A 21,902-nucleotide genomic window follows, 5' to 3' on the forward strand; every position below is an offset into this window, starting at 1 on the left:
TTAACCAATAACATTTAGTAAACTGATCTTACCAGGATTTGAAAGGAGAACAAGGCTATAGAATATTTAATTGATAATACCGTTTTCCAGAGTTAAGAAGTCCTGAGCAAGAAGCTGAAAATATCTAATTAAATTAAATTACTGACAAAAATCATCCTTTTTAGTCATCTTCTAAACTCCACTTTTGTTGTGGTAAGGCATTAGCTGTTTTTTTCTATCTGCTAAGCCACAGAAATGCGATGTTCAGATCACAGCTAACCCTTGCAGGAGGTCAAACTTTGCGGGAACAAAAGCACAAACACCAATATGGTGGATGCTATCTGTTCGATTTATTAACTGCGCAACTGCTTTATATACCCCTTTCTGTACATCGCAAGATCTTTAGTTCCCTGTTCTTTCCATGCATCGTGAGATCTTTTTATGTGCCTCTATTTTTCCTGTACATCGCAAGATCTTCCAAGCACCTCTCCCTACACAATTTCATTTTAAAACAAAACAGACACACACGCCCCGCCTCCCCCCACTTCATTGTAAAATATTTTACTGGTATGGAGTATCCATGAGAGGAAGAGGGGATTTCTGAGTGTAATGAAGTAAAGTCCTAGTTTTTTATCTCTAGAAACCTATAGGCTTTATAAATATCTTGCAAAGCATACTGAAAAGAAATTTATTACAACCACTGCCTTGAAGATCTCTCAAGAAAACAACAAAATCCCCTTTCTAGAACCAAACTTTGCTGAGTATTATGGAGAAGCACAGGAAGGAAAAGACAGCATATCTTTTAACCTAAAAGTATTCACAGAAGTGCTGTGCAGAATCTGCATTTAAATCTGATATTGTCTTGCAATTCTGCTACCTTTAAGGGACAGGAATAGACTGTAAGAGTCTGTATAGCCAGGCTTTCTATCACTCAATATAAATCTCACTCCCATCTATAATGGCACTAAAGAAATTCTATGGGAGCTGAATATCAGAAATCAAACAGTATAGTTCCAGATCCTGTTCATCTTTTTCATCAGCAAAATTAAATACTTTCAAGGCCAAAGCCTTTTTGTATTTTTGAAGGTGGCAATGGGATATGAAGATGTAAATAACTGAGCAGGATGCAGTATTCCCAGTCGTATGAGAAGACCACAGCTGGAATGTTTGAAAGATGCAAAGATGTATAAAACATCACTGTAGTATGGGTCAGACACTAAATCAATCAGAAGTGCCAAAGATGATATCAGGAAAACACGGTAATGAAAGATAAATTACAGCTGGTTCTAAGCCAGCATTAGCATTTCCTCTCTTTCAGTAGCATTTGTTTAAAAGATGAGGTGGAGTTTCTTCCCTAACAAGATAGTAATTTGGAAAGAAAGATGTAGTTTGTCCTAGTAGACTGAAAATCCAAGCAGGTAGAATTAAGGATAAACTGTTATAATTTAATAAAATATAATTAAAACAAACCATTCTCCTTTTGCTATTTGAAGATATAATCCCACATTTTTTTTTCTTATAAAGCCTCAAAAGGGAAAGTTCTTGTGGTAAATGCTTTATCCTCAGTAAACATGCTATCAACAAAATCAACAATATCTCCAGTTCCTTTTATTTTATACTGGAAGAAAAGCAGGTACTAACAACTATCTTGTTTTTAGTAAGAAAGGTGAAAAAGATCAGCCATCTAGTATTTACTGATGTGTTTCCAGCAGTTAAAAAGTAGGATCAAGAAAAATGGAAAGGTATTGTACAGCAAATAAAAGACATGAATCAGCATTACTTAAAACTACAGGAACGTATGCTGTATTTTTTATTGTTCTGTATGTAAATCTGTAGCGCTTTGATGAGAAGTTAGATTATGTAGTTCAGTAGTGTTTGAGAAATGGCACTACAAACATACCTTTCTATGATTTTTTTTTTTTTTTTTTTTAAATGAAAGAAATATACTTTAGGTATTTACTAATTTACAGCACTAAACCACTTATTTTTTTACAGAAATAAGACAAGGATCTATTAACTGTATTCCCTGACTTACAGAATCATAACCAAAACCTACTTTGAGTGAAATTCTAGAGACATGAATGAATAGTAAAAAAAAAAAAAAAAGACTTGAGCCTTCAAGACCTTTCAAGTACAGCTCAAATGGAAGTAGTTAGGGAACTGAATTCAAAGGAACATGAGTTAGAATGGATAGCTATAAAAAGTGAATCTTTCAGAGGAAATAAAAGAGCATGAAGTATGTGCAAAAGATTTAAAATCAAAACTGTAAGTGTAACTGGACAAAATTACTCCCACCTCCAGCTTCCAGTGGAAGAGAATGAGTTAAGTAAAGACTTCGCTAAGAAAGAAGCACCTATGAAGGCAAACTACTGGTCAAAGAACACCAGTTGCTATCGAAGTTGCTGCAGAAAATAGCATAAGTGAGGCAAAAAGGCCAAAACTACAATTCTGTATTTTTAGTTTTACTTTATGCATAGCAGATTTATAAACACTAGACCATTAAAACACACTTCTTTAACACAGAGCAAATCAAAGTGACACTTTTGTTACAAGAAAAACTAGTCACACATTCCTGCTTAAACTGAATATCCCAAATTCAGAGAACAGTGTATACCACTCATTTCTGCCTAATTTACTTATTCCTGAAATTTAGCCTTTGTGAAATTACATTTCATAAAAACAGGGGAAGTACAATGTTGATATTTGTTGCCAGATTTTATTTGCTTATGTATGTGCTTGCTGAGGAAATTTATTAAATTGTCATTTATTTACCAGCAAGCAATCCTTTTCTAATTTATGACTTAGCTCACACATCAAGACTGGTACATTTCAGTGACTTAATAACCGACTAATATGAAAAGTTCAGCACCTGAGCGTAAGGATTAGTAGAGCTAATTTTTTTGTGAAAAGAGTGCCAGCTGAAGAGTTGATGAGACAATAATCAAAAAGTAATAAATTATATTGCTGTGAAAAACGAGTCAAATAATAACAGTACTCCCCTCCTTCACCTCATTCCTGTTAGTAAATCACCTCAAATGTACTGACAATGGAATTATGTAGCATTTTGATGTATACAAATTATATGGCATTGCAGCGTCACAGGTGCAGCTGAATCTTACTGCCTTGACCTTTCTCTAAGTTTTTCAGAAATGTCAAGTAACAATATGATGAAATACTAAGATTATGCAAGTATTAGAATGCAATGCCAATTTGTCCTCTGAATTAGAAAGTTTAAAGAAGAGTTTTAAAAATATTTATCATTTTTACTTGTTCCAATTTCATTATTACGTTAAAGCATCTACAGGTTTCATGGAATAATGCGAGTAATTAATCAAGATTGCTTTACCACTAAAGAGACCTTGAAATCATAGACTTTATGTTTTAAAAGTTTCATTGCAATTAAAAAAAAATATAAATCCTTAATTCTTTTACCATGTGTACACAGATAAAATTTAAAAGTGCCAGTGTGAAATGAGCTAGCTGTTGTTCAGCACTAAGACCTTGGAAGAGCTGATCACTGCCAGACTGAAAAAAATCAGAAATATTCAACTAGGCAGATCAATGATCATAAAAAGCCCACAGAAAAGGATTGTTGCTTCTTTTTAAAAGCCCGGTTATAATTTATCTTGGGCTGATTAGGAACCCAAAGGTCAGAATGCAGATTCTGGACCACATGTTAATTGAGCAGCTCTTCAAGACTCAATTTTAATAAATGGCTTGAAATGTAATTTAGCTAAGTAGTTGTATTAAAAAAGCATGATGTAACTGGATTTTTGCTGTGGAGGTGTACATAATTAAAATGAAAGTAAGTAGGTTATTTTATGGAAACATGATTGGCATGATTGCTAGGATTTCAATCTGGCTGAGTCCCACAGCAGCAAAACTGTCTATTGTTAAATAGTGACATTTTCAGGTATGATACTGATGTGGCCATACTGGAGTTTTATTATCAGTAAGAAACAGTATTACGGCCTACCTAGATGTACATGTTCTCTTGTAAAATAAAGCATGAGCATTGAAGTAATCAGATTTATTAAAAAGCAAATTCTAAAATGAATGTCTTGGATTCATTACTCAAGGCCCTTGAGCATGACTAATGTTTGATGCATATTTTCTGTATGGCAACCTTACTAAAGCAAGACTTCTACTAACCCTTTCATTTAGATAAGAAGAATGAGCTCCCCAATAAATTAAAATTCAGCATCTTCAGTGTGATGAATTTTGATCAAAGCAAATTGCAACTCCAGGAAACACTTGCAAAATTGCAAGTCAGTATTTATCTTCCTAAATATCCACTTTTACTAAGTAAAAACATTTGAAACATTGCTTCCTAATGGTGGGCAGTTAAGACAACTCTTGTCTTGCAATGAAAATGAAACTGGATTATGCCTATTCAGCTGCTGATCCACATACTTGTTTGAAGATTCATATCCAAAATCTTGGTTTGGCCACCACTTCGTTTACTTTGCTGAAAAAGTGAATCTCTTTGAATAAGATTTGGACTGAACATAGCAGTAACATAAATCAATTAATAATTGAAAATGGCTATTCTAAATGCTACTTCTGGGATTTTAAAAGTCAATATATTTAAAAGAAACTGCTCAGAAGTCACATTAAAATTAAATATTCAAAACATAAATTAAATTGAAAAAAATAAGGGTTTTGCAAAGAACAAGTTTGAAAAAATAATAATTTTCATAACATCTTTTACTTTTTTCCCTTATGATATATGACAGATGGAGATACACATGACAACGAAAATGATTAACTACAACCATTTTCTGCTTGAATAGGTACAGTCTCCTTGAAAAGTTACAACAGCAGATATATGAATAGATTTAAAGCTTACATTTAGATTTCATGGTAAATAACTCCTAAACCCACAAATTAATAATCTTCTTTTTGTGTATATATATATATATATATATATATGAGAATTTGAATTTGTATTTTTCTTAAAATGGTGTAAATGAGTCTGGGTTCACAATACTGGAACACAGAGCAAAAACTGACCTTGTCTACACTCAAAAAATTGAATTTTAATTGAATTATTTTTGTATTTAATAAATCAAAAAGACTGTATTTTCACTGTGTTGTAGAAGATAACATTAGGATTTGGAACACTCAGGCTTATGTTCTACTGAATAGTTAATCAGTTACAAAACAGAATTGCTTTTTCCTTGATGAAAAATGAATGAATCAATGAATGAGAGGACTATCAAACAACAGTCAGTAGTTCCATAACCAGGGGACTCACCTGGGATGTAAAAGAATGGGACATGAACTTGGATATCCCGAGTACAAAATGAAGACTTTAACTTCAAGGCTAATTAATTTACCTTACAATTTTATCTTGAAGTTTACAAGGGTCATGTATTTGTACAGAATACTGTAAAAATATTGGAAAAATAGAATCTGAAGGGGGAAAATGTGAGAGAGAATATTGTTTCTCACCTAGTTTCATTATTAGCAATAATTCCCCGTTTTGAAGCTTTCTGAAAATTCTATACTGTACTGCTGCCCACCTACAAACCAAGACAGGAATGTCTATCTAATTTTCTTCAAAAACCTCTAAGCCAAAAGAATTAATGATTAGCTTTTAATAAGAGAAAAAGGCATTTGCCTTTCAGTTAAGACATTCCATAAATAAATGGTTTGATTCTGAAAAGTCAAAAGCCCAAAGAAATTTATCAGGAGTTCCTCTATTAAGTCTAGACATATCACTAGTTGCCTAGATTACAAGTACAGATTATTTAGATTTTGTCTATAGCCAAAAAGGAGAAATTAGCATCTCTAGAGGTTAGTTAAATACTGATACTGGACAGAAACTAGAGTAAAAATGCACACAGCCCAAGCACCTTGAAGATTTGCCTTCAGTATTTGGTCATCAGTTGACAAGTGAATTTTATCTAAATTGGAAACGCTTGTTTGGAAATCTCACTTTAACTATATCAGAAGTCAACTAAGGTACTCTTAGTATTAAAATTGATTCCTAGGATGCCTCATATATGTTTTTGAGGCCAGTTCTTTATGTCGTATGTAAATATGCATTTATTTCTGTTATCTGCCATTACTACAGCATACTGAAAATTTGTTATGATTATGTGATAACTACTGCTGCATTCTTACAATTTAGCAAATTGTTTTATTTGCACTAAAGGAAGCCACAAAGCAGCAGGACTATTATCCAGATTTTTGAAATAGTTCTACTTTAGAATTTTTACTGTATAGGGATTAGCATGCCATTGATAAATTATAAACAAATATTTAGATAAGTGCATTTGTGCACCCTGTAGAGGGCACTAATACACATATAAAAAGTCCATCATATGTAAGTATATAGTATGTACTTTGATAGTCACTGTAAAAATGCCTTCAAATACTTTTGAATTCATGAAAAACTGAAAATGTGAGAAGAATCCACACATGTATTTCTACAATGCTGAAATAGAGATATGCTGATATAATGCATTTTGGTGCCTATTAGAACAAAATGAAACAAAAATGCTAGTATCTCCAATCATTGAAAGTATTTTTTTTTTTTCCAGATATGAGAAATAAAATGAAGCTATATCAGCTGCTCACAAGGTTGTTAAAAAGTTTATATTTGATATTACCACTAGTTATCTTGATTATCACCTATTATGACTGTCTTTTATTCATGCTCTTTGTTAATGTTCTGGTTTTCTCTCTAGAAGTAAATTACACAGATGAATACAGCCCATTCAAACCTGGCATTACTGCAATGCGAAAGGGCAAATGACTTAACTTAGATAAGTCTTTACTGCAGTTTTAAATGGAAATTCTGCAGCCGTGAGAGAGAGGGTGAATGTGAAACAGTAATTTTGTCACTTAATATTCTCACCTTCAAGTCAGCATAGCAGTGAAGCAAGCCTTTTAATTTAGCAACAAAATGGAAGCAGGTGTATTTCAAATCAGTTAACTGCAATGACTGTAAACTACCAATGGTCATGCTATGTGTGATCTGTAGTAATCACAGGAAAGACAGCATATTTTCTGCAGGAAAGGACAAGATACTAAAGTATACTGCAATATGCTAAAGTTAGCCAAAATACACATATTTTGCCAAAGACTCAGATGTTTTTGCAAGCAAGAACAAGAGAGTTGCCACATACCTTGTAGAGGCTGGGGGAAGCAGGTTTATGGCAGTAATTTACTGCTAGATCTACCACTCCGTTTTCAAGAGAGGACTGAGCTGGTCACAGAGTAATTTATCAGTGCCGATCTCAATATTCCCTTCCATGTCACCAAGGAGCAGTATCAGGATTCAGATTACAACCACAAACCTTGTAAAAGCCCAGCTCTGCTGAGAGTCTTGTGGCATAACTATAGTCTATTCTTTGCTCTTTTTCTTCTTGTGAAAGACTCAAAATCACACTCTCATCACTTGCTGCAATACACATATACCTATCATAAATTCACTGTAAGACTTTTTAAGTGTAAGCACTTTTCATTGCCTTATGACATAGCCAGGCATGTCTGCTTAAATTAGCAAACCAGGTTTTACTTCTGCATGAAAATTTGGTGTGATCAGCTGGCAGAGAAACCTGTTGTTCATGTCCTCTTAGACATTAAACTACGCTATGGTCAGGCACTCTCAGAACAGAATACTGAACACCAGGCACCAGGATTACCATGTCTAGGGAACAGAACATCATAGAATTTGACAGTCATTGTGACATAAATTATTTTGCTTTACCATTTTTAAGTTAAAATTACAGAAAGAATATATTTCCTATGTCCAGCTATCAACAAAAGACCTTATCGGGTTTAGAGATAGGTTGAGACAAAAAATAATATCTTTCTTACATTGCAATTCCTTCAGATCAACCATAAGAGTTATTTCTCTATATTATCCAGTTAATAAATCACCATGATGCTTACCAATCCAGACTTTCAGCTTTCACTGGAGACAACATTACTTTCAAAGACCTCTATTCTTATATTCTTAAACCTTCTAAAGAAATTTATTTCTGTTAGATTCAGTCTTCCTTGTCCTTTAGTCTCCCTCTAGCCTCCAGACATCTTATTATGTTCTGTTTTTTTCAGCAGTATATTCCTTCTGCTCCTTTCCCTGTTTTGTATTAAAAGTTCCTTTTAATATCTATACTAATTTTTCCCATTAATGTTTTGCCAAAATGAAATTGTTTTGAGTTATTGTTAGTTTTGCTGTCACGAAGAGAAAAAGGAGTATTTTTATTAAAACCTCAAATTCAGAAACTCTAATTGGTCTTTTGCTTTCATCCTGAATCTAAATATAAACTGGGGAGGCAAGGCCAAGAATGACAGTGAGAAGAAAAAAAATTGCAACTATAAAAAGCCTGAAAACAGTCCTGACAGCTAAAACATGAAACAAACTTGTTGATAAATACTCTTTCTGCACAATATGTTTTATCTATTGCATTTTCTCTGCTTCCACACTGAGAATGTAAAAACAGATTAAAAAAGCAGACCATCATTTGGTAATGCTGTTAAGATAAAAATAGCAAAAATAATAGAAGTGGTTGGCTTGATATGAAAATACATATTTTTTAAAAGGTATTTCCCTTTGATATTTAATATGAGAAAAGACTTTCAGATTAACTACCAATCCAATCCCACCTCATGCTTTTGATCATAAATTGGGAAAGGAATTTTTCACGGGAAGCTAACATTTGGCTGCTGCCAGTACTTTGCTTTGTTGATCTTGGATACATCTTGTGTCTTAGCATGATATGCAGGTACTTTGAAAGCTTTACCTCCACTGTATCTAGACCTTTGACCACCGTAACGTACTTGCTTTGCAGAAAGTGATGCAAAAGAGGGACATGAAAAAGCACTTTTCCTAGTTACACGGTAAGTGGTGTAACCTATAGTACTTTCTGTCACTTCTGTCATGTTTTATATACCAGACTGCTTTAGAATGATGATGACCTAAGGGGAAAATCTCCACTTGAGCTAAATGACGTTTTGGCACTTGCAAAGGAATAAGGCTGCCTGAAAGAAGTGAAAAGCATTTGTGTGTGCATGTACGCATGCGTCTGTGTGCTTAGACCTCTAGCAGTCTAGCATGCTCACAAAATATCTTTCAAATGTTTTTTGAACCTGCTATCTAGTAGCTTCAATGAAAACCCAGATACTTGCTAAAGACCAGTTACCATAAAACTGAATTCTAATGCTTTCTAAGTAGGAACAGCTAGACAAACATATCTCACTATACCCATTACTGATATTACTGTTGACAAGATCTATAAAAGTGTGCTTCGATTATCAAAACAGTAAAATTTATAGTATGTATATTCACTTCAGTTTATCTATGAATGTAACATAAACCATCAGGAAACATTGACATGTAGGTTTTAGTGTGGGCTACCAACTATGGTATGATGATTTCTGAAAGGAGAGGTTTCTAGTTGCTTTACCTTGCAGAGCTCATTCACCCTGTCCCTTCTTGTAAAGTGTGGTTATTCATTCAACTTTCTCCTCTTCCCCTCACTGTACAGAATCCTACTTAAAGTGAAACTGAAAATACATACCAGAAGTAACTAACTTCTGAAACAGAAGTATGGGAATACACTATGCAAAGAGGAACTGTGCACAGAAGAAAATAAAGGACAAGAGAATGGTCCCTTTTTATAGCCAAAACCAATTTTTTTTTTTTTTTTTTCTCTCCAGTAAGATGAAAGGGTAGCTGTATTGTGTTATTTTAGAATGTCAGCGTGGTTAACCATGGATGCTTTAGTTTGCCAAGATATGATCAGAACCAGCCACACTTATTGTGTGTTCTTCCATTTATACAGTTCTAATGCCATTTTGTGATTTAATCCTGTGAAGTGTTTTGCAGTGCTGCTCTTTTTTTCAAAACACTGCAGTGTGGCACTATCTTTGTTCAGTATCATACCTAGGAATGCCCACCTCATCAAAATATACAGTTTGGACCAATATACTTGATTGTGACAGCATTTATTCAAACAGGAACCAAGAAGTCTGCATTCCTAGATTAACACTTATACATTTGGAATGGAATATCCCAAAACTGTATACCTTGGTTCAAGTAAAACAAAAATAGTTAATAAGACCTGACAGATCACTCAAAGAAAAAATATATAAAATTAAATGTACAGTGCAGTATGCACAATTGTACAGTATGAAATAATATTAATGTAATAAAATGAATAAATTAATACTTTTGGAAAAAAAAATACAATTAGAAATGACAGTCAATGAAACTAATGAGAATTACTTTTAGAAATGTATCAAGCTAGTGAAAGTAGATTCAGTGAAAAGCAGAGAAGGAAGTGAAAAGATAAATTTTCCCCAAGGAATTTAAATATGAAATAGGAATAGGTCCTTGTTAAATAATTTATAAATTAATAAATGGTGATGCTAATTAGTGCAGAAGGAAAACCAAGTAACTCAATAAAATCTCAGACATGGTCCAAGATCCAAAGAATTACTCCAGTTATTTATTACTCCAGTCTTGCAAAGTTTCTTATTGTATACTTTAGCTTCAGTGGTATAACTCACAGGACCAAAATTCAAACATGCATTTAAATGCTTTGTAGGATTACTGTCAGAATGCTTAGCTACTGGCCTTGCAAATTGAAACCCAAAGGATGGGCAATGTAGCTCTGAAAAATGTAAAACAGCTAAAAGCAATGAGGATAGTAAAATGACAAATCATGGGTGAGAAAAAAAATGTATATTTTAATAATCTATATAACTCATAGCTTCTTTGAAAAAACTTTGGTGAACAAGCATCAGTTCAGTTTGTTTGTGTAGGGATCATTCTGGCTCCTATACAATTAAAAGGAAAATGATTTCAAGCTCCAGGCTACTAGTTCCAGTTGATGGGGGCTGGCAAGGATAGAGAAGAAGCATCATCTGTTTTATATTAGCTTTCAGTAAATTTTCTGTAGAATTAATTTAGTGACAAGCATGTTTGCTATTACAATGTTTTGAAAATGAGTATGGCAAAATAAATCTTGGAATTTTAGTTACAAGTTTGGCACAGGCAACTAAATTCCAAGGATTAAGTATATCCAATAATGAAACAAACATACTTCTGATGTATGTCAAAAAAGCTTCAATTTCACAAGTCACTTAACAATAATCATGATCAAATCACCATCACAAATTATTTACTGAAATTCTAACAATTAAATACAAGAGAAATGCAATTTATTCACAGATGCTTTACAACTGAAAACTCACCCATTTCTGCAGTGGAACTGCTTAACACAGCTTTTTAAAAATGTATTAGTTCTGTTCTTAAGAAGTTGTCTGAGTCTGGTGATATTCATACATTTGGAGAGGCTAGGCTGTCAGGGCTCCTTAGATCAGTCCTGTGACTATGAAATTACCGTCCCTGTCATGTTCAATTTATCTGGACTTAAATAACCAGGTGACACCCAAATTTAGGAATTAAAGTCTAAGAAAGAGGTAAGAGGAAAAAATAAATTAATTCCTTAAGAAAGAGATTAGCTAAGAGTCTGAAGAAATTGAGAGGGATTCACCAAGAAGGATGCTTGCTCTGATCTGGGAAGTCCATTTGAAAAACTTCAGGGATTGATTACAACAGATGACAGAGAAGGAAAGGATCTTCTACAGAGGAAATATTTCTAAACTAGGAATATCTGACCAGGTTCAAACCCAGTATCACATAGCTGTTGAGAGTCAAGGCAAATTCAGTCAGACTAGGATCCACACCAATGCAATTAACAGTTTCAAGACCACTCATGTTAGATTGTATCTGGTTAGATTTCAAGAGGAAAACTTGTTCGCATCCACATACAGTATGCTATTCAGATTTACCCTGAGATTCCTCTCTAATGATAAGATCTCAGAAAAAGGAGGCTTCCCTCTGGAGAAGTGCCTGCTGGGAAAAACTGGTTTGGCTGGTAGATGGAAGAATTTTGAACAGGAGTAGTAGTAGTACATAATGTTCTACTCTATCTGAAAGACTTGTTCTCATTTTAATGACAGGTCTCCCAAAAAACAAATATATTAATGAGGTAAAGTAATAAAGTTGTTGACAAATCACTAGTTGACAGAAATGGTCAACCTGTGACTAGTCAACAGCCATGGGAGAAGGGATGAGAACTGTGAAGACTTCCCTGGAACAAGCCAGAGCAAAGGTGTTAAGTGTATGTGAAGAAGTGCAGACAGTAGAGCTGGCAAACAGCTTGCCTGTCTCTGAAAGCACATGCTGAAAGGCAGCAGGGAAAGCCAAGAAAGTAGGTGCTGGTTCTATGGCTGAACAAACAGTACTTGCTGGACCTTGGCTGGGGGTGCATTGACCTTCCTTCTATAAGCAGAGGAGTATTTAATTTCTCTCATAATGCCACATTGTATTATGACTTGCTCAGGATTTACAGAGAAACAACAGTGTTCCTCTGCTTAATGAAAAGAAAAAAGAAAGGAATAAAATTATTTGCTATTGTTTTTCTTTTACTTCATAAAAAAAGAGAAAAGGAAGTTTACACTTAGCTTGAACAGAAATACTTTTGTGCAAATGTCAAAATGAGAGTTTTGTAACTGATAGATTTAATGAGTGATTAGTATGAGATACAAATGTAGAGCTAGGTGCAAATGCATATACTGATCTCTGTTTCTGGACATGCTACTCACCTGTTTTTTCATACCAAACACCGTATTATAGCTAATAAAACCTGTCAAGGAATATAAATAAACTACAATAAAGAGGACTGTATCTAACGTTGCGGGAGAATATTGGACTTGCGCAACTCTTTAAGAGTTAAATAAAGCAAATAATTTTTGAAGTATCAGGTAGGATACCTTTAGTGACTGATGTTCTGATAAATAAAAGCTCAAAAATCCCAAAATATTAGTTACTCATAAAATATTAAAATGAAATAATAAATAATACAAAGCATTTTAAAGTATTTAAAATAATAATTCTATGTAATAATACAGCTACATGTGACATTTAAAATAAAGTTAATACAGAGAAGGCTTCTTTTAAACAAGCAGAAACTTATGAGAAATGTGCCTGCCTATAATAGTGACAGCTTCAAAAAGTAGGACATTACTCCTAAGGTTAGAAAGAACAAATTTATTGAGTTTATGTTAGTTGGCTTGTGAATAGAGATCAAAAGAAAATATCTGATCTCCTCTAAGGCTCACTTCTTGCTGTGATCATTAAGTTCAAAACCAAATTAGGATCAACCAGTTCATCTTCAACAGATAGTTGAAGATGTACATTCTCTACAGCCAAACAATTCCAGTGTTTCACTATACTTTCCATTAAAAATTCTTGAGTTTATCTTAAATTGATAGAGCATCCCTTGTTTTTCAGCAGGCTGTTTCTCAAGGCCTCAAAACTGATATCATATTCCTTTTGATATTTTTTTCTTCAAGCTAAACAGCACTATTTTTTTCTTTCTCCCCTCAGATATCATGCTTCTGGACAACTAATCAGTCTTGTGACTCTGGATTCTATCCAGTTGTTCACTGTACAATGGTACACCAAAATGGACTAAGAACTTTGGAGAGGACTTTGACAGTGTTGAATAGAGCAGAAGATCTGCAGGCTATTTTACTTTCTTTTATCACATGATTCTCTTCAACTCATGATCCAAAATCCTTCCTAATTTCTTCTGAGTACTCCTCTGAGTCTTACAAATTCCTTGAGGTTTTAAAATTGACTTCTGTCAATTTGATTTTGTGCTGTCTTTCCATGTAACTTTCAAACAGGGAATATTCTCATTGCATGGTGATTGCCCTCTCTCAGATTTCCTTCCACCTTCACATTCTCAGTTCATCCCCACTGATCAGCAATGCTCCTTACATTACTTTTTCAACAGTGTGGCATCCTTATAATCTAAAAATCTTTTGTACAGTCAGCATCTTGATCTTTTATGTTTTCTTAACAGATGACTGTCTCTGTAGTTCAAAGAAACAAGAGGCCCCTAAATATTCCAAAATGTCACCAGGCCCTGTGCATTAGATTATTCTTTTTGTTTAGAAAACCCTTCATCTGTATAATATTTTTTGATTGGTGGTAAACTTTACCACATAGATTCATTACTCTTTCACCAGTAACCATGAAGTATAAATTGAATCTCAGAGCAGTTACACATTCTGCATCCATTTCTGTCTGGATATTGAGGGGTTTTGCTTCATTCTCTTTTTACAAGATGATTCTTATCACATGTAATTTCATTTCTTTTATAGAATGTATGTTGATTTTTGCCACTCTTCCTTCTGGAATTTGCTGGATTCTGAATTCTTAAACATTTCCTATCTACGCTTCTACACTTCTTAATCTTTATACACACATATTTCTGCACTTTCTGAAGCTTAAGCAAAGCCACATTTTTATATACTTTTCATTCAAAGACAAAGATGATACACTGATGATATTTTTCTAGAGCCAAGATGATGGCTTATTATGTTTGAGTCTTGGTGTGCTGAATTTAATGCTGTCAGACATTTTGAAATGTAAACTTGTCATTAACCACAATGAGGACAGGAATTTAAATTCACAACGTAGGCTGAAGGCTGCAGGCCATATATACGTGGGTGATATAATTTTTTTTTTCTAGAGTTGCTTCCCGTGGGTGAAATTATTCCTAGCTTATAGGAGTCTGCTATGAATAAGATTTGAGATGTATTTCAGAGCAGAAATTATTTGAATCTATGTTTTTTACAGCTCTGACTGCATACCTGCTTTATAAATATATCTACAGATAACAGTGAAGTCCAAGACGTTACTGGTGAAAATCTGCTAACTTTTCCTCTGAGTAAAGCTTTGTTTCAAACTGTGACTGCCATGAAATCAAACAGTACCTTCCTGTAAGGATTTCTGTTATTTATTCTTACTGCTGCTTTCTACCTAAATTTAGCATCGAGGTCTTCCAGTTCATTCACATGAGTTTTGAAAATGTGATGTATGTCATGATATATTCTTCTTTAAGCTCACCATGGGTACTAAATGGCTACTAAAAGCATTAGCTTGTACTGGAAGTTCGGTAAAAATTTGCCTTAAGAACGGATAAAAATGAAAAAGCCAATTTATAGTGGTTTCAGGCAGGATTCAGAGAAAACGAAGTGCAGGTCTGACATATTACATGGCTCAGAGAAAGAGATACATCTGTATATGGCTTGTGAAAAGTCAGATGACTACAATATTTCCTAAAAATGTACCAGTATTTGTTCTACTCTGAAGGTTTTACAAATTGAAATCCAAATGATCTCATCTTCTAGCATCTAATGAGAATACTGTTCCAGGACAAAGCAAGATATTTTTGGCCTGTAGTATCATCATTATAGGATGAGTAGTTGGAGCCAAATACTCTTTTTTTTCAACCTAAATCCTATAGTGCTTTGCAGCCTGACCCTTATCTCCAACATTAGAATTTGGTTTCCAGGCAGAAATAAATCACAAGCAACTACTTTAAGACAAAAAAAGAAAATGGGAGTGCTGGAGCATCTTTATGATTCACCTTTCCCTCCTGTGAATAGCTACATCTTAAAAATAGATATGGGTCTGACTGCTGTAATTTAAATGTGCATTTTCAAAACTACCAAAGCCTGAGGACATGTGAGTGTCAGGCTTAGCTCAGGTTTTAAGAGTCAGAATTTTACTACAGAATCTGAACCCAATTCATATCCAGTTTCTGCATGAAAACCTGAATGTTTAGTGTGTTTTTTGAACAAGCTGGTTTGGTTTGATTTAACAATTACCTCAGCTTACTAATAATGGGGCAATTTTCCATTGGGCATTGACCCTTACATAGGCCATACGGATTTGACTGGTATCATGCAATTCAGACCCTTCAAAACTAGAACTACTTTAAATTGCATCATCCTTCAATAGGGAATGCAGAATATGATTTGGAATATGATGCAGATACTGGAAGGTTTTCCTTAAAAAAAATTAATTCGTACATCGGTCGCAAATCCAGTAACTTAATCTTGGTGTCAAAGGTTTAACCTGAAAACCCGATTCAATCTGGAAGTTAGAATCAGTCTCTGGATCTATACTGCCCTGTACCAGTACAGAGCAAACAGTCTCTTCACTAACTTTGGGAAGCTGCTGGCTGCGCAGCTCAGACAAGTACAGAATCAGCTCAAAAACATAAGCCCTATTTAACAGAATTAAATAGATTACAGCCCAGAAGGAGAGGAAAGGATTAAAATCAGTTTTCTTTTATAACTGATATAAAGAAATAAGGAAAAAAAGTAATGGAAGGAGAGGCATTCAGAAAGCATGGATTGTAGAAAGGCTGACTCTCTAGGTAGAGGATGATTTTCATCTACCTAAACACCAAAATAGTGTCATTTTGCTGGTTTTTTTTCCCCCTTCCTTTTCCTTCCTCCTGCCTGAGTATATTTGGTTCCTTCTATGACTCTGTCTATAAAACAGCTTTGTTAAGTATTTTTCAGTGGAGTGGCTGTAAGAAATTGAATATATTTTCCCGAGCTGGCAGAACCACTTGCATGTTTCTCTGCTTTTGTGTCTACTCCCATTTCAGAAAAGCTTTTACCAAGGCTTCTTACTATTTACATACATTCCTAAGACCAAGCATTCTGTTCCTTGGCATGCTTTTGTTTATGGTTTTGCAAACAGTTACCATCCTTAGGTCAATGCAGTCCTCCCACAATCTACAGTCACCTGCAGGCTGATGTAAGCGCACGCTGCTTGCAATCTGGGCTGACTGGATGCATTCTATCCTTAACTAGAAGATATAAATCTATTTGTGCAATGTCCCGGATAAGAAATTTATTTATTTAGTCTCACCACTTTTAGCCTGACTATAAAACTTCTAGTTTGTGGACAGCTTGGAACTCACATATATAGGCTAGTAAGCAGCTCTAGTTGTACCTCAAGAGTAATGCTCTGACAGGTTGCTCTGTTGCCAAGTGATTAGACTCCTGCAATAATATTATCTTTCAGTCAGAGCTCTCATATGGACAAGTCTGACATAGAGTGTTTTCTTGAGATCTAAAGCTTATCAGAAACCTTATTCACCCAGTACATTTTGTGGTACATATTATGTAGTCACTACTGAGGAAACACAGGAATTCTATATATGTAATGCATTTTTGTTACTGACAGAAGATGATAAAAGAATTCTGGTTCCTTCAGTGTTCAGCGTACTGAGTCTGGCATATCTACTTAAAGGTTTAACTTTTTATTACAACATCAAATACTGTAGTTTTATGAAGCCAAATTATGTGACCACAGCAAGTCAGCTTAAAGTGATTAAGTGCTTCCCTTCATCTTCTGCCACTTCACTCTCCAAACTCCATCTCTCCTGAATGACAATTCACCAACTGAACGTGTCAAATCCAAGATCTTTTCTTTCCCATTCATACTGAAATTCCTATTCAGTCTCTGAAGGCACTAGAAATACACCTACTGTAATAACACCATACATCAAATAATCATTTATTCTTCCACATTTCAGTACTTGTTATAAATATTTTATTTTTACTTTTCCAACTTAATTTGCAATTCACATATATTTCCTCATATTTCTGTCATATTTCCTTTTTATAGCCATAAGCCATATTTCTACTTTATAATTTCCTTTTAACTACTCTGGAAGACCTTTCTCTATTTCAATTACCTGCAGACTCACAGTCCTACAGCATAATCTTAAAATCAAAACTGAGGTACTGATGCACTCCTCTGCATGTTAATTCTGGATATTATTAGAATATAAGTATGCAGGTATCTTCTGAAGTTTCCTTGATACATAAGGGCTCTCATCTTTCCTCTAGTGAAGTAAATGGCTTTGATCAAAGCCATACTGAACCCACTATAAGCATTTACTTTAGTGTAATGAAAAAAATACTTGCAGCCCTTCACAGATTTTTTCCTGACATTGTTCTGGTGTCAAAGTAGATTTGACCTAAATGTCCTGCTATTAATCTGAGAAAGTTTTCATTAAACTGAAGTATGCTATCTTTTCTTCTCTGACTTCTGTCTTTCTACATAACTTTGCTCTTTGACAAGGACGAAGGCTCATAGGACGTCATAATGATCTGCAAAGTTTTTGTGCCTCTTTTTTTTTCTCCTACTACTGCTGGCAACCATGCACAAGCCTTATTACAATTGCAATTCCCTTGATGAGATCTATTATTATTTTTGAAATATGGAAACAAAGTGATCTTCAGCTAATTATATTGGCTCACACAATACAGACATGGAGCTCCATATATCTGAAAAGTTTTGTGTTTCAATAAATTATGGAAGCAGTTGGACTGTATGGAACTATACAAAAATCTTGGTAAAACATTAACTGTCAAGTTTTTAATTAGCTTCTCATTTATTTTTAGAAGAAGCGTATTACTGTTAACATATTAATTATCATTATAACAAATCCAGAAAGGACTTCAGGTCCTGTGATAAAACAGATTAGACTACTCAGACATGCAGCAATAATGTATGAAAGAAAATAAGCCAGCAGTTAAGAAAGTGTTAGGAAAAAAAAATAAAAATTAGTTCTTCATAAAGGTGAGTATTATTTTCCAAACAATCTAGACTGGGTTATTTAGCAAGAGTGATGCAGCTTATTTGTTGCATCTAGAAAACATAATTGGATTGGACTGCAGAACAGCAATGGCTTTTGATGTAAGACCTGTGTGGTTGAATTTGCAAATCCATTTTTCCCTTGCCTTTTTAAAAAATATGTTAATAAAAAAGCCATCTATGCAAGTACAACTGATATAGAAGAAGGTATCTAACCCTGTAACAAATCAAGTTATGCTATTGTTTTTATGGGTCTTGGAAGAAAGGTCAGAGATAAAAACATGGTTAAATAAAGAACACTATAGCCAAATCTGAATGAAGAATATAGATCAGAAGAATATTTAGGAGACGATATAAGAATTAAATTGCAGTCTATTCTTCAAAAGTCATATACAGAAATAATCTTTTCAAAAAAAGCAAAATGTTTGTATAATTTGGTAAAACATTGTGAGTTTAATGGAAAAAAAAAAAAAAAGTGTTTCTGATAATGCCTTTTTAGCTTGGTGAGCAAATCACTTCAAAAGTCAGAAGAGAAAAAAAAATGTTACATTGTCCAAAAAAGGTGTTTTGCTTAGAATATAACTAGACAACCTCCACTTTGCTTAGTATGTCTTATACAACTGGTAACTACAAGTTTTGTTCAAGAAAAAAGAGGAAGACAAACTGTACTAACAGAGATGTGCAGTGAATGTTTTTATAGAAAGAATTACAATCTTCTTTCATAGCAGTGTCTCAGAAAAATGTATATTGAGCTAGGCCTTATTAATCTGTTTTCTCAAAAGTACTCTGTCAGGATAAAGCTTGAGCTTGTGCTCTTACCCAGTGTGACCAATACAGTGTTTTCAAGTTCTGCTACAAGAATACCTTAGAGAGATTGTATTGCAATTAAAAGAAATATGAAATAAAAACATAGGGCATAAAACTTTGTATTGAGATTTAAATAACAGAAGTAAAAGTCAAACAGATATTCTTGCTCTGTAACTGCAGAGGAAGTGAAGAAGACTCCACAATACTATAGGTGCTGTCTATTCATTGGGATAGGGTGAATATAAGGGATGGAGAATGGTTTAACCATGTGCGGAAAGGAATCTGTGAGCCAACCAGAAACTCAGTTCTTTATTCTTACTTGTTTCCCAGAATTTTGGCAGTATGTTTACTTCATCATGCCTTTCTCTTCCCTTCCTACAAAGGTCTATGATACATGTTAACTTGGTGGTAGGAAGCTTCCCTGCACAGAGGGCAATAGGCAGCTGCATTTCTAAGAGCTCTGTCTAACAAATCAAAGGTTGAATCTTTTTTTCTTCTTTCTTTCTATGATAAAGTAGAAAAGAGCTAACATAGTTAAATGGAAAAGCAACAGTAATGATAGAAAGAAGAAGTCTAAATTAAATCAGCTAACTGCCTAAATTTAAAGTTGGAGACTCTTAATAAGAAAATATATAGCTGCAATATCTCTAAAACAAAATATACTACTTCTGACTCCATGTTTTTCTTATCTGGAAAATACATTGATATCTGCATTACTAGCCTGTTTCTACTATACTTTTCTCCCTGGAATAGGTTGCCTACATAAAAAATTACAAATAAAAATGCTACTAAAAAAATCAACAGGAAGTTGTAAACTTAATCTTTCAAGTTTTACTGATCAAGAATTTCTTATACTGCTTTATGATAGATAGCTTTTTTAAGCTGTTCATTAGGAAAGTATTCTTCTGAATGGAGAAAAAATAATATAAAAGAAATCCCACATTATCATAGTGGTTTATAAATGCCCATGAAATGGGCACGCTTTAGAAAATTAATTAAATTAACAAAATGCATCATTTATTGGACCCATTCATAGTGAAATGTTTCCAGAGTGACACTATTCATAGCTAAGCAAGAAAAGAAAATCAGGTTTTCATTGTAGTACTACACTTAAAGACTACATTTGAGAGTTTAATCTCCAAATAAGCACAGTTTATTTTTGCTTTTTGATACTAATTTTCTGTTTTCTCTGTTCTTCCATAACTTCTTTCCTATATTCACCCCAAGGCACCATGATTATCAAAACACAGCCTTGAGAAAAACACACTAAAAAAAATTTCTGGTTGATGCTTGACATCATGATGCCTTGCCAGGTTTCATCAGTCATATCATGTCATATTGGGTAATGCAGTCTGATTGATGCAACTCACGGGGACTCATCACCTTTCATGTGTTTGCTGAAGAGTTTAAAGTTATCACCCAATCTTTGACAGAATTCAAAGAGCTTCTATATGAAAGAAAGATTTTGCTATTTTATCTTTCCATGAAGACAGAATTACTTTTTTTACCCTTTGGGTTATTTTTTTTTAATTTTAAAATACTTTTCTTGAGATTGCATGGATAATACAACTTTTAGTTTCCATTGGGAAATCTATGTTAAATAATTTCAGCTTTAGACTGAAGTCAACAGCATAGATGTCTCATTATAGCTTTATTATTTGGCTGCAGATTAGTACCTGTGCTGCAAAGGTTAGGATTACAGAAATTGGGATATGAGGTTATTCTGCCTAAGCCTTTCAGAAATGGTCATTCATTTAGAAATCTAATACTCTTCCATTCATTCTGTGGGATAATATTCTTCTTCTCTAACATGATGATGGAAGAGTTAATCTAAAGGGGGGCCTAGGGATTTAAAGCATAAAATTTTGAAATTAGTTTTTTATAGCCTCATTATAAGATAGTTTACTAATGAAATCTGATTTCAAGACACAATGATTATCCAGAGATTAGAAAGAATGATCCCAACTTCATTAAATTACTTTTGAATAAACACAAAAGAAGACAATTTTCAAGTGATTTTTAAAAGTAAATTACTCTTTCCAATTACAATTACAAAGCACCTTAACATAATTTTCTAAAGAAACTTCCCAAAGCGTTGGACACTAGGCTATTTAATGGAACAAAATTTGTAATTAACTTCATGACCTAAATGACAACATTCAGAACCTGATAAATCTTCCATGCCTATTTTCTTTGAGATATTTAAATGATGCCTACATCTTTCTCTTTGTGTGTGTGTGTGTGTGCGCGCAAGGAATTAAAGTCAATGTTTATCTTGTTTTAACCTGAAAATATTTTTTTGAGTTCAATGAAAAAATTTATTTGAAAACTCAATCCTAACTCTTGTTTATTTTTCATTTTAGCCACAGAAGGGAAATCAATTACTTGTACAAACAACTCTAGTAGTGAAATACTCTGGTAGGACTCAACAGGTATAGAGTAATCCCCAGAATTTAGATGATTATATCAAAGCAGCATTAACTTGGGTTTTCATAGCCTTTAGTTTTTTTTTTTTGTTTTGTTTTTTTTTTTTGTTTTTTTTTAACTTGGTCAGGGTTGCTTAATATAAATACAAATACAGTCAGGTGTATTTCTAGAATTAAGGAGAAAATCC

At 33.8% G+C, this 21,902-nt stretch overlaps 1 protein-coding gene across 1 annotated transcript in view; it reads right to left on the minus strand.

Moving 5' to 3' along the window:
* Window positions 1–21,902, minus strand: part of SGCZ (sarcoglycan zeta) — a 404,844-nt gene that overhangs the window by 26,479 nt on the left and 356,463 nt on the right. The window lies entirely within an intron of this gene.

The sequence above is a fragment of the Athene cunicularia genome (assembly GCF_003259725.1).
Source record: "Athene cunicularia isolate RWA chromosome 4 unlocalized genomic scaffold, athCun1 chr4_part1, whole genome shotgun sequence".
Taxonomy (NCBI): domain Eukaryota; kingdom Metazoa; phylum Chordata; class Aves; order Strigiformes; family Strigidae; genus Athene; species Athene cunicularia.